Source organism: Gekko japonicus, unplaced genomic scaffold (genome assembly GCF_001447785.1).
Source record: "Gekko japonicus isolate JY-2015 unplaced genomic scaffold, Gekko_japonicus_V1.1 scaffold919, whole genome shotgun sequence".
Classification (NCBI taxonomy): domain Eukaryota; kingdom Metazoa; phylum Chordata; class Lepidosauria; order Squamata; family Gekkonidae; genus Gekko; species Gekko japonicus.
Window position 1 is genome coordinate 62,964 of NW_015162505.1, and position 12,184 is coordinate 75,147.

The 12,184-nt window shown below is 43.5% G+C and overlaps 1 protein-coding gene across 2 annotated transcripts in view; it reads right to left on the minus strand.

The window, feature by feature from the left end:
* The window catches only part of SMAD9 (SMAD family member 9), a 47,793-nt gene that overhangs the window by 34,871 nt on the left and 738 nt on the right, over positions 1-12,184 (minus strand). The gene's annotated exons all lie outside the window — the stretch shown is intronic.

The following is a 12,184-nucleotide window of genomic DNA, read 5'->3' on the forward strand; positions in this document are numbered from 1 at the left end:
AGAAAGGGCTCCTGTGTCTTTAAAAGCTGCATGATTTAGTAAGAACTGAACTTTCCCTATAATTGTGTGCCAGTGAAAGAAGAGGCCCTGCTGGTGGACCTCCTGATGGCACCTAGTTTTTGCCACTGTGTGACACAGAGTGTTGGACTGCAGCATGGCTTCTCTTATGTTCTTATGTCTGAACCCGTGGAACTTTTGTCTGCCATGGAGTTATTAGAGGCAGAAGCCTTTGAAGAGGGGAAATGGTGATAACTATACATGCACTCTAGTTAATAGCACGTGAATTTCCCCTTGGGTGCGTCCCATGGTAAGCTGTCAGATACCCCATACGGTAACTAAATGCTTTCTTTTGAAGAAAGAGCTTGTCCATTGTAGGCCCTTAAATGTGTTACTGTAAAACCACACAGAAATGCTAAGCCATCTGAAGGTAACTGTAACACCTGAGGGTACACTATGTGTTCTGTTCTACATCTGAGTTGGCCTGTCACATTAGTGTTTTGCATAAGCCAACTGAAAAAGGTATGGCTGTCCCATCCCCAATTAACAACTAGCCAATTTTTACCTTCTTCAAGTAACAAGGCATCGGAGAACATACAAATGCTGCAAAACATCTGGTGTTCCACAGATTTGAAGGATTCGGTCCAAGTCCATATTATATCTTTTTTGACTTTCCATCTTTGATCCAAGGAGCCCCTTTCAAGGGACCCCAAGAGGGGGTTGTTTTCCCAGTAGGTCTTTTAGGACTTGAACGGCAGCTGCCCGTGCTGTATTACAAGCTGCTTTCGAAAGTCCCAAGAGTTTCATTAGTCTGCCATGTAGAAGAAAGTGTGTGTTTAGTTTAGATACAAACTCAAAAGCCTTATGAAGTATCCAGAGCAGGTTCTGTAGTAATTCTCCAGGCTACTGCTCTACTGTGCAATCCCACAATCTGTAATTCTCCAGGCTACAGCTCTACTGTGCAATCCCGCAAAATCCGTAACACACACCAGGCCCAGATGGCATACATCCGAGAGTTCTGAAAGAACTCAAATGTGAACTTGTGGATCTCCTGACAAAAATATGTAATCTCTCCTTAAAATCAGCCTCCATTCCTGAGGACTGGAAGGTAGCGAATTATTAAATCAACAAGGCTGGCTAGCATACATGTGCACATGAACCCAGTGTAGAATGGAATATTCTGTTGCCATTCTGGAAGTGGGGATTCCACACCACATACCAAAGAACCTCAGCCAAATTCTGTAACTACTAAAAATGATGCCTTTGGCCCATAATGTAAGTCACCAGGGGAGGGTGGGAAACTGAGGGCTTTATTCCTCAGGCAGGACTATGTTGCATCAGATCCACATAGGGTTGCCACCAATGCTCCCTCTAAACTGTGGAGTCTTGTGAGCAAACTTTTTACTTTGTGAGCTAATGGCATTAAAGTTGTGAGCGAGCGATTTGGCCACTCCATAAATTAGTTTGCTCTGGAGCCATCCTTCCTAAGACAGAAATGTGAGCCGGAGGCTAAAAAACTGTGAGCTAGCTCCCACTAACTCAGCTTAGAGAGAACACTGGTTGCCATTCCCCTGTTCTGAGCGGGGGAGCCCCCAGTATTTTAGGCTTTTGCCCACTGCTGGCTAGCTGGCCAGTGGGGGATCCTTACCCTCCAACAGCAATGTCTCCACCAATGTGCCTGACATGCTAACATCATGCAGAAGTGACACCGTCACATCGGGGGCATTGCACAGCAACAATCTGGTTTTTTGGGCAAAACTCTATGGTTTAATGTGAATTTTACCATAGTTTTGCCCAAAAACAAGAGCATAGTTGTGTGACATCCCTGACGTGATGACATCACTTCCGCGTGATGTCAGTGTGTTGCGTTGCTCCACCCCGCTCCCGGAAAGTTCCCTCCCACCCCCGCCGGTGTGGACATCAGACCTGGCAACCCTAGACTCACACTGATATCACGTGGCAATTTAATGTCATGCTCAGTGGGCAAGACTGCAGCTGAGAGTCCGCATGGTGTGGTGATTACACTGATGGACTAGAATCCAGGAGGCCCAGGCTTAAATCCTCACTCTGCCATGGAAGCTTGCTGAGTGTCCTTGTGCCAGCCTAGCCTCCTTCACAGGTTTGCTGTGAGGAGAGGAGAACAATGTAAGCCTCTTTGGGTCCCCACTGGAGAGAAAAATGGAGTATAAATGAAGTGGATGAGCCCCTTTGAGGGGTAGGGTGGGACAAATGGAGTATAAATGAAGTGGATGAGCCCATTTGAGGGGTAAGAAATCTCAAAAATAAAAATAAACAAATCAGTAAAATACATAGCTTTCCCCCACACAGTTCTGAAGGCCGCAAAGGAGCTATTGTGCCATTGAAATGGCAGGATAGTCTAGTGACACCGGCCATGCATTTTCGAAGCCCCAACCTTTCTCTTATGAGCTCTGAGTAATGCTCTTGGCTCTCCTTTCTTCCACTAGATTCGAGTCCAGTAGCACCTTAAAGACCAACGAGATTTTGAGAATCAAAGCTCCCTTTGTCAGATATCTAGCTCTTCTACTGCAGACTAACACAGCTACCCGCTGAAACGGCCTTCTTCCACTATATCCCCACAGCAACTGTACAATGTACGGTAGGCTGACATAGATACCCTGATCATGACACCGCACTGGCTCTTTAAAACTCCAAAGCCAATTCCAAAACTGACCCAGGGGTGAGTGTATGTTATACAACAGTGCCCCATGACAGTCACCTCCCTACCCCACTCAGCTTGCAGATACATCTCTTTCAAGTACACTGGGCATATGGCTAACAGCTAGTCTTGACTTTTCCCCACAAAGCAAGTTTGCTCAGAGACCAGGGCAGGGGAAATGTACAGTGCGTATTATCACTTTCACCCCCTAAAGTGACACATAATGTTTTGTATTTTAGCAACACAGAGATGGTAGAAAGTGCTACGAAATTGCAGTGGACTTCTGGTGACCTGAAGGGTTTTCAAGGCATGAGAAGAACAGAGGTTAATTTATTTATTTATTTAAAACATTTATTAACCACCTTGATCCCTTGCAGAACTCAAGGTGATATAAGGCAGCCATTGCCTGCCTCTGCATAGAAACATGGACCTCCTGGGAGGTCTCTCATCCATGTACTAACCAGGGCTGATCCTGCTTAGCTTCCAAGATCAAGCTAGCCTGGGCCATCCAGGGCAGCAACACATTAGCATTCTATTACAGTATCTTTATGCTCATGAGGAGCAGGGCGGGTTACTTTGGGGGGGGGGGTTTGCCCTTTGGGAAAAAAGGACACTGTAGATAGATACAAAAAGTGTGTCCCATGACTTCAACTGAAAATGCAGGTACTTGCATCAGGTACCATATGGGCACTTATTGATGCCTTAAATATCCTACAGTCCAATAAGTGCTCCCAGGAAACATGTGCTTAGGAAGTACATAAGGCTCTGTCACCACAATGTCACAAACCATGACACTGCAAGCATTTTTGCCTGCTCCAGATGTTCAGGTCTTCAACATTAGTTGCTAATGTATTTTTTCAGTAAGTGCAGATGATCAAAGCAGGGACAAACTTGGGAGAGCAGCATTTTGATTGCTGAGTGGTTGAAAATTACGTTCCTGTAGACGGAAGTATAAAAAAGAACAATGGAACTGACAGGAAGATGTTTCTTCTCCAAAAAATAAGACTATTAGCAAAAAGACACCGAACACAATCCACGAGGACATTATCTTCCACAAGCCTCATTGACCAGTTCTATGTGATCCTGTGCAACTCCTATTTCAACTGGGTTTGTACAAGAAAATACCATACCTATGGATTGTGCCCCAAAACTCCTGTGGCACCTTAACTTCTGTAGCCAGTTTGGTCTAGTGGTTAAGAGTGCGGACTCTAATCTGGGAGTACCAGGTTGATTCCCCACTCCTCCACATGCAACTGCTTGTGTGACCTTGGATCATTCACAAGTTCTCTCAGAGCTGTTCTCTCAAAAGCAGTCCTCAAAAGAGCTCTCTCAGCCCCATCTACCTCACAGGGTGTCTGTTGTGGGGTGAGGAAGAAAAAGGAAATTATAAGCTACACTGAGACTCTGAGTGAAGGGGGGGTATAAATTCAATCTCCTCTTCTTCTTCAGACTAACTGTACAAATATCACAAGCATAAAGTGCACCAAGAAAATGGTATGTATACACTCATGTGCACAGGATGTATGTAGATGAAAATTCACAAAATATAACAAGAATACGAATAACATTCTAATAGTTGTTGTATGACATACAGGGCAAATTTGAATAATGATCTGCAATTCCTAGCACATGAAAAGGGGCAGGAATCAAGTCTGGGGAATGTGAGAACCACCCACGATCCATGAAGTACAGTGATAGAGCAGCCCCTCTCACCTCATATCCTGGGAGAAAAAACGAATGTACGTGTGTGTGTCGGGGGGGGGGGGACACTGCAATAGCAAGTTCAGCATCCTACACATGAACATGCACATGTAAATGTAGGGTTCCCAATCATGTGACGTGTACATGCAAGTGCACACTAACGAATGAATGCACACAGACTGGGATCGCCACCACATTCCTACTCCACCTGTTCATTCTGCATGGAATGTTGTGAGAAGATTTTATTTATTTATAAGATGGATAATGACAGCACAAAATGTGCACAGAAAAAGACTTTTATTCCACTTTTTAACAAACCATAGAAGGCTTTGAACTACCTGCTAACATTTCAAGTGTGTGTGTGTGTGTGTTAAGTGCTGTCAAGCCACTTCAAATTTACGGCGATCCCATGAACTAATGTCCTCCAAAACATCCTAACATTAACAGCCTTGCTCAGGTCTTGCAAACTGAGGACCGTGGCTTCCTTTACAGCATTATTTTATATATCATTATTGTCTTTTCCACTGACTTCAGGTATGGCAACATCTATTTTATTTACCTGTCTTTTCTTGGACATCTCTTATAGAAGAGTTCTAAGTAGCTTTAAAGCTTAGGTACTCTACAAACACGCAAGGGTGACCCTTGTCCCAACTTGCAGGTTTTCACTTATGGATTGCATTTCTAGAGTCCTCACCCCTGCATGTGGGAGGAGAATAGATTAGGACACAGATCTCCACACTCCCACTCTAGCTGAACAGATAGGCAATGCTGTAACAGCTGACAACACTCATCATCAGTCTGGCCATGAGAGAATGAATCCATGTCTTCTTACATAAAACAGGTGATTGGTGCTGCTGGAGTTTACATAGCTCTTTTCTGACAGGAGATGAAAAGCTCTTTATGTATAGTGGCACATGGATGACTCAGGCAAGCCCAGTCTTGTCAGATCTCAGAAGCTAAGCATGGTTGGTCATGGTTTATATCTGGATGGGAGACCACCAAGGATATCTGGGGTTGCTACCCTGAGGCAGGCAATAGCAAACCACCTCTGAATGACTCTTCCCTTGAAAACCCTATGGGGTCACCATAACTTGGCTGTGACTTGACAGCATTTTCCACCACCACATGGTGCATTGGGTTAGATCCAGCTAGTTTTTTTCAATTAAACACACTGAATTCCCTTTTCTACTACAGTTGCCATTCATAGGCTGAGTTCAGACTGGCAGTTTGCCCCGAGATAGGCACATGCCAGAAACATTTCACAAACGGATTAAAGGGACCATTCACACAGGCACATCTGTCAGGCGTTCCCCAGCCGTACTCAGCCCGTCTTGTAGCACTTGCCTCCCGAGTTTAAAAAGTACCTGGTGAAAGTAGTAGCAAATCCTGGAGAGTGCAGTCATACCGCGTTCATCCCGCACCAACAAAGTGTGAACGCCGAAAGTCACAATTTCACAAAGTGTGAATGCCGAAAGCCACAATTTCCTTGTGCGCTTATGCACATATCTCCACATTACCAAAAAGAAAGGCGCGCCTTACAGCCCCACCTCCACCAGGGGCGGGCCAACACTGCGAATGCTCCCTTGCACCTCCTCCCTGGTATACTCCCGCATCAGTCGGTGCAGTGTGACCGGGAAAACCTGGAACAGTTTGTGTCGGATCTTTTTGCCACGACTCCCTTGTGCTTCAAACTGCCAGTCTGTCCTCGGCCAAAGCTTTTGGATCTGTTCATTCCATGATCCCCAGTATAGCCTTTTTGGGTGGTCAAAGGGCACCTCTCCTTCCTTTTCCACCAGCAGAAAGATATGACTAAAAATCCATATGAATAAAACCCCAAAATACACTCTGGCAAACAAAAGAAGAAAAAAAAACTCTGACAAGGAATAAAATCAGAGACCAATACAAAATAAGATTTAAAAACAGACCAATCTCCCACGGTACATGATCATTATCCTTATCCTATTTCAAATGCCCTCCTGAACAGCTCAGTTGTACAGAACTTCCTGCAGACCAAGAGAGCAGACTCACGCCTCACACTCTCAGAATCTGGAGGCTGCCCCAGAGAGAGTGCCTGAGAGTGCGCCATGGCCAGTGGCAATTACTTGTATAAGGTGATTTACGTAAGGAACTGAATGCGATGATCAAAGCTTACACTCTGGCTCTTACTGAGTCCCAAGTTATGATGAGCTTTAAAGATAATAACCAGCACCATGAACTGAACGTGGAAACAAACAGGTAACCAGTGCAAAGATTTCAAAATAAGAACAGTTTGTGCCAAGCAGTTCCATCCAGATAATGATGAAGTTGCTACATTCTGGACCAAATTAAATTTCCAGATAGTCTTCAAGGGTAGCCACACTTAGAGCATGATACAGTAATCTAGATTTGAGGTTACCACGGCATGGATCCATGTGGCTAGATTACCTTTCATGCTAAATAATGTTAGAAAAGAACACCTTCTACCACCCTGCAAACTGTTTTGCTTTGACTGGAGGCATGGATCTCATAGGAGCCATAGGTCTATAATAGCAAAGCATACCCCATCCACAGTTAAGTCACTCAGTCCCTTCAAACACCACAAGGCACTAGACCTTTCTGTTTTCCGGATTAAGTTGCAGTTTATTCAGTTTGGTATAGTGGTTAAGATTGGGGCCTCTAATCTGGGAGAACCGGGTTTGATTCCCCACTTCCCCACTCCTCCACATGCAGCTGCTGGTGTGACCTTGGGTCAGTCACAAGTTCTTTCAGAGCTGTTCTCTCAAGTACAGTTCTTGGGAAATCTCTCTCAGCCCCACCTACCTCACAGGGTGTCTGTTGTGGGGAGGGGAAGGGAAAGGGATTGTAAACTGCTCTGAGACTCCTTTGGGTAGTGAAGGGCGGGCTATAAATCCAATCCCTTCTCTTCTTCCCTAGCCACTTGACCATGGCTGCCACGCAGCTGTAGAACATACGAACAGCATGTATTCTTTCAATGGAATTTTATTTCTGTTAACTATATAGCACCCCAGATACAGATAGCAGCTGGAATTCCAACCCACTCAAAGGGACAGCTTTTACCACACACATTTTAAATGTTTTGGTTTATGCTATGTTATGTTATTCACTATACTAGGTATTATGTAAGAAAATTGAACAAAAATGTAATCTTACTCCCTCATTCTCTCTCTATATATATATTTCTGTTGGGTTAACCTGACTTGACACAAGATGCTCCAGCTGTATTTTATCCATTCACTCTTGCAAATAATCTTTCAGCAACAGCAATGTGGTATTTCACTCGCATGCAGTTCTGTTAAGCAAAATATGAAGGATGTGGAAATATATCCAGCCGGGAGTTCTTCCACACAATCTGTGCAGAGCTACACAATTCCTAAACAGATAAGAACGATTCTAAATTTGTTTTTAAATTGTTCAGTTTTACCTACAACACCTGCAAATGGCAAATTACTGACCAAAACTGAAGTTGTGTATCACTTTCTCTCAAGCATTACTTCAGAGACCATGCCAATAGACTCTTACGATACGTTCACAAAGACACATCACATTTATAAAAGCTTTACATCTGTGGTCTTTGAAATGAACCATATTTCCCCATATGATAATAAAAATAATAAACCCTGAATGCTCAGAGAATACAATAATCCCTTAACAAAAATGGAACTTGGACAGACGGTGCACAATAAATAGGGGGGAAATGTGAACTTAGCAAAGGAAAACCATCATCCACGGAAGCTTTCAAAAGACAGAGTATAGATGGCTCTAGAATACTGCCATCCCAATTACTGAGTGGTCAACAGCCAAATCTAATCATAATGCTATGGACCACATACTGAATCTTGCTAATACTTGTAATGCCCTGACCTGGATAGTCCAGTCTCATCAGATCAAGGAAGCTAAGCAGGCTCTGGTCAGTATTTGGATGGGAAACCACCAAGGAATATCAGAGTTGCTATACAGAGGCAGGCAATGCCGAACCACCTCTGAATGTCTCTTGCCTCAAAAACTCATTTGGGTCACCATGTCAGCTGCGAACTGATGGCAAAAAAAAAAAAGAGTGGTAATGGCTGTTCAAAATCTTTGCTAGTGTGGTGTTTAAAAACACTGCTAATGTGGAAGTAGGGTTTTTAAACAAGAGAGCAGTTCTAGAATTTAAACCAAGAGTTGTGGCAGCTTGTGCAGTATTGGGGAATCCTGGGGGGGAAACATATTGGAACCTTGAGATCCATGACTAAGTTGTATGGTGAGCATCACTCCAGGATGGAGTCCTCTTGATGCTTCCAAGCAGAGGCAGAGGGAAGGAGAAATAACAAGGCTTGGCAAGTACTCATCCAGCTCATTGCCCAACTGGCTGGGGTGTTCCTATCCCCTTTCACTGGCATGATGACTTACGGTATAGAAGTGCTCTGACCCTGGTCACCCCCATTCTTCCCCAACACTGGAGTAAGGGAACTCACCCTTGCCATCACCTGAAGAGGCCAATCTCAGTTCTAAGCAAGCTTGGGATTGTTCTGAGCATAAAGGACAATTGCGTTGTACTTCCCTATTCCTGCGCTTCTCTGAATCATCCAGAATTGTACTTATGCATCTCTTGTTCTTACGTGTCTCTTTGGAGCTGCATAGTGGAAACTTGCACATATCCCTTCTAGAAAACTGACACAAAATAGCACTGGGATAAAGTAGAGAAAGGCAGCAAAAAGGGAGGGCAAGCCAATTGCACAACCTGTTCACCTCACTTGTCATAACATCTGAAACACCTTCCTGACATTTGCTGGGCTTGTAGACTTGCTTCTGCTTCCTGAAGAACTATGATATTTTGTGTCTGAAACTTGGAGCAATCTGAGATACATAAGAAGAAGGAGAAGGATCACTGCTTCTACCGATCCAGTGCCTCACACTTGACAAGTTTACCTCAAGGTCACACCTCCTAACTGCACAACACTTCTCGTCCAGTGGTAATGAATCCAAGAAAATGGGAAAGTACAGAAAAACAAAAGATATGTGTATTTTCTAGTCTACACTTGACTCCTAGTCTAAAAATACAGCAGTTAACCATCTAGCTTGGTAGCCTATGTGGGGCTGGGGTGTCTCTTATGTGACATCCCAGACGAGTGACTCTGTGGTACCCTAGCCTATTTCTCTTTTTTTTAATCCCTAAAATGTATTATTCCTGTATCCTGAAATCAGTCATACAATCCCTTGGAAAGTCCTGTTGCCAGACCAATTTTGCCTCCGTCTCCCCAATACAACTTTTTGCTGATGTTAATTAACTGTTCACTTCTAGGGGTAATTCAGGCTGGTGGTTAGTGGGGGAAGGGTCGGGTGACTGGGAGAGGGGGCATAGCAGATTTGGGAGGGGGCACCCGCTGCCCCCGCCTAGCTACAGCCCTGGCCAGACTAACAGCCCACAGCTAGGAAAGGGCTAGATAATTCTAGCAACTTCCATGTCATGCATGCAGTTTGCTTGCTACCTGGGATAACCAATCCAGTCATGGATGAGCTAGGATAAATTCCTTGGGTACTGTTAAGCGGAACAGAGAATGGAGGTTGGCAGGGAAATGAGGAGCAGTTCAATTTGCAACAATGACATCACAGCACACTGGCACAAGGACTGATCTCAAATTTGATTTATTGTCAAGACTGTAAGCCACATAAAACATATTGTAAATTATCATTTTAATTCAATAAAAATAATGCCATTAAAATGCTAGAGCACTAAGTCACCATCATTATTCATTTTCATTACAGCCAGTTATAGTAGTGTCCAAGTGTGAGGGTCCCCCAGACCATTTCAGGTCAGGAAAACAACATTGAGGGAGGGCCCCTGAAGCCCTTTCGCTATGCACGCACTATGATACTGATCCAACTCGGGCCCATATGTGCCTCAGAAGCACGGAACTCCCAGGACACATGATCTAAACTTCAATGTGCAAGCCCAGTTGCATCTTAAAGGCCAACAAGATTTCCAGGGCGTAAGCTTTTGAGAGTCAACATCCACTTAATCAGACACAATGAAGGGAGCTTTGACTCTCAAAAGCTTATTCCCTGGACATCTGGTTGGTCTTGAAGGTGCTACTCACCTCTTGTTCTACCACAGACCAACACAGCTACCCCCCGTCAAGACACTTCAGTGTGTGAATCTGCTCTTACTTCTGAGTAAACATACTTGGACTGAGGCTGTAAACAGCAATCATAACAGCAATAAGTCAGAGAAGTAATTTGTCAGCTGCTTTCAAACAGATATAATGATGGAAAGAAAAACTACAAGGAGAATCCTCTGGGAATCCATTGGAACATTTGCATGCATAAGCTCCATTAAGATTTATGTGAACTGCAGTGATGCAGTTAGGTCACTTTAGACTCTGGTCTTAATGGGCTTATGCCCCCTCCCCCCTTCTGAGGGCAATGTATACATCAGATGGGACCTTGAAGCCTGCTTTTGGGGATCTCAAGTTGAGTGCAAGAGTCGGGGTCATCAACTCATGGTTCAAAGTGCACCCCTGACAACATCACTGGTGAACTGCGCAACAGCATAGCTGAGCCTTCTAGTTATGACAAGTAAAAATGAGCTCTTGAACTTTTTCATATGTCTTTACACATTCTTCCCAACATTCAAGCACCTTCAATTTTGAAAGGGATAATTTAAAAAATGCAGAACTGGTTGACAATGATGGAGACCTGCAGAGGTTAAGGCAATTAGCAAATCAGAAAAAGAGCTCTGCACAAAACCCATAAAAGTTTATTTGAACTGTTGACCAATGTCCTGCCTATTGTTCTGGGATTCATTGTCCTTAAAAGACTTCTATAAAATATTAGCGGGGCAGAAGACACAACAACAATAAACTCTTATTCCTGAAAACTCTGTCTTCTAAAAAGAAACAGGTCTTTACCTGTCTTTCTGCTACGAAATATTACATCTTCCTCTTATCTCCAGTGCTTCCTGGACAGCCACAAACCTGACTACATTCCAAGAACTTGTATATCTTTTCCTGGGTCTCAGAGCTATGCAAAGATTAATTCAACAAAAGATTGCTCCTGGTTTGTAATTTGTACCCCCGCCCCTTTTCTGTTTATATGGCCCTTGGAATGGGTTTCATTATATATGCGTTCTTCCTTGACTCCTCAGAAATTCAGCTATTTGCTGAACATAATCTCAGATGGCAACAAAACAAAACAGGAGTCTAATGGCCCTTTAGAGACAGAGAATTTATTCCAGTATAAACTTTCACAAGAGCTTATACTGGAATACACTCTAAAATGCCCCTGGAGTACCCCAGGTCTCCTGGTCAATTCTCATTGTCTGAATATTCCTGACTGATCATTTGCACTGGAGATCCATATGGGAATATTATATACATATTCTTTCCACCCTACAGGAATTTAACCAGATGAATATAGTTAAGATACTTTCACAAAGCTCAAGGTCCAACAATGCTGTTATGACCCAATGACTAAATCCCTTCAGAACTTAACCTTTGTAAGACTTGGGACTGGAATAACGATTTAATTAATAAAACTGATGTTTTAAGTTTCGAAGTTTAGATGTTCTGACTGTATAAATTAAGGAAAATGATCATATTTCATTGACAGGTGATGTCCAACTGCTTCATTACCAAAAAAAAAACCCCAACCATCTAAGAAAAAGAAAGCTTTTGCAAAATGCGCCACGGTCCTCTCTCTTTTAATTTGGAAAGCAGGGAAAGGAATCAACATAGAGGTTTGGAAAGGACTTGACAGCGTTTAACTAGCCATAAAAACGTTGCTTCTTGCGTTCCTCCTTTCCATCACAATACTGGCGTCAGTTTGTCTCCT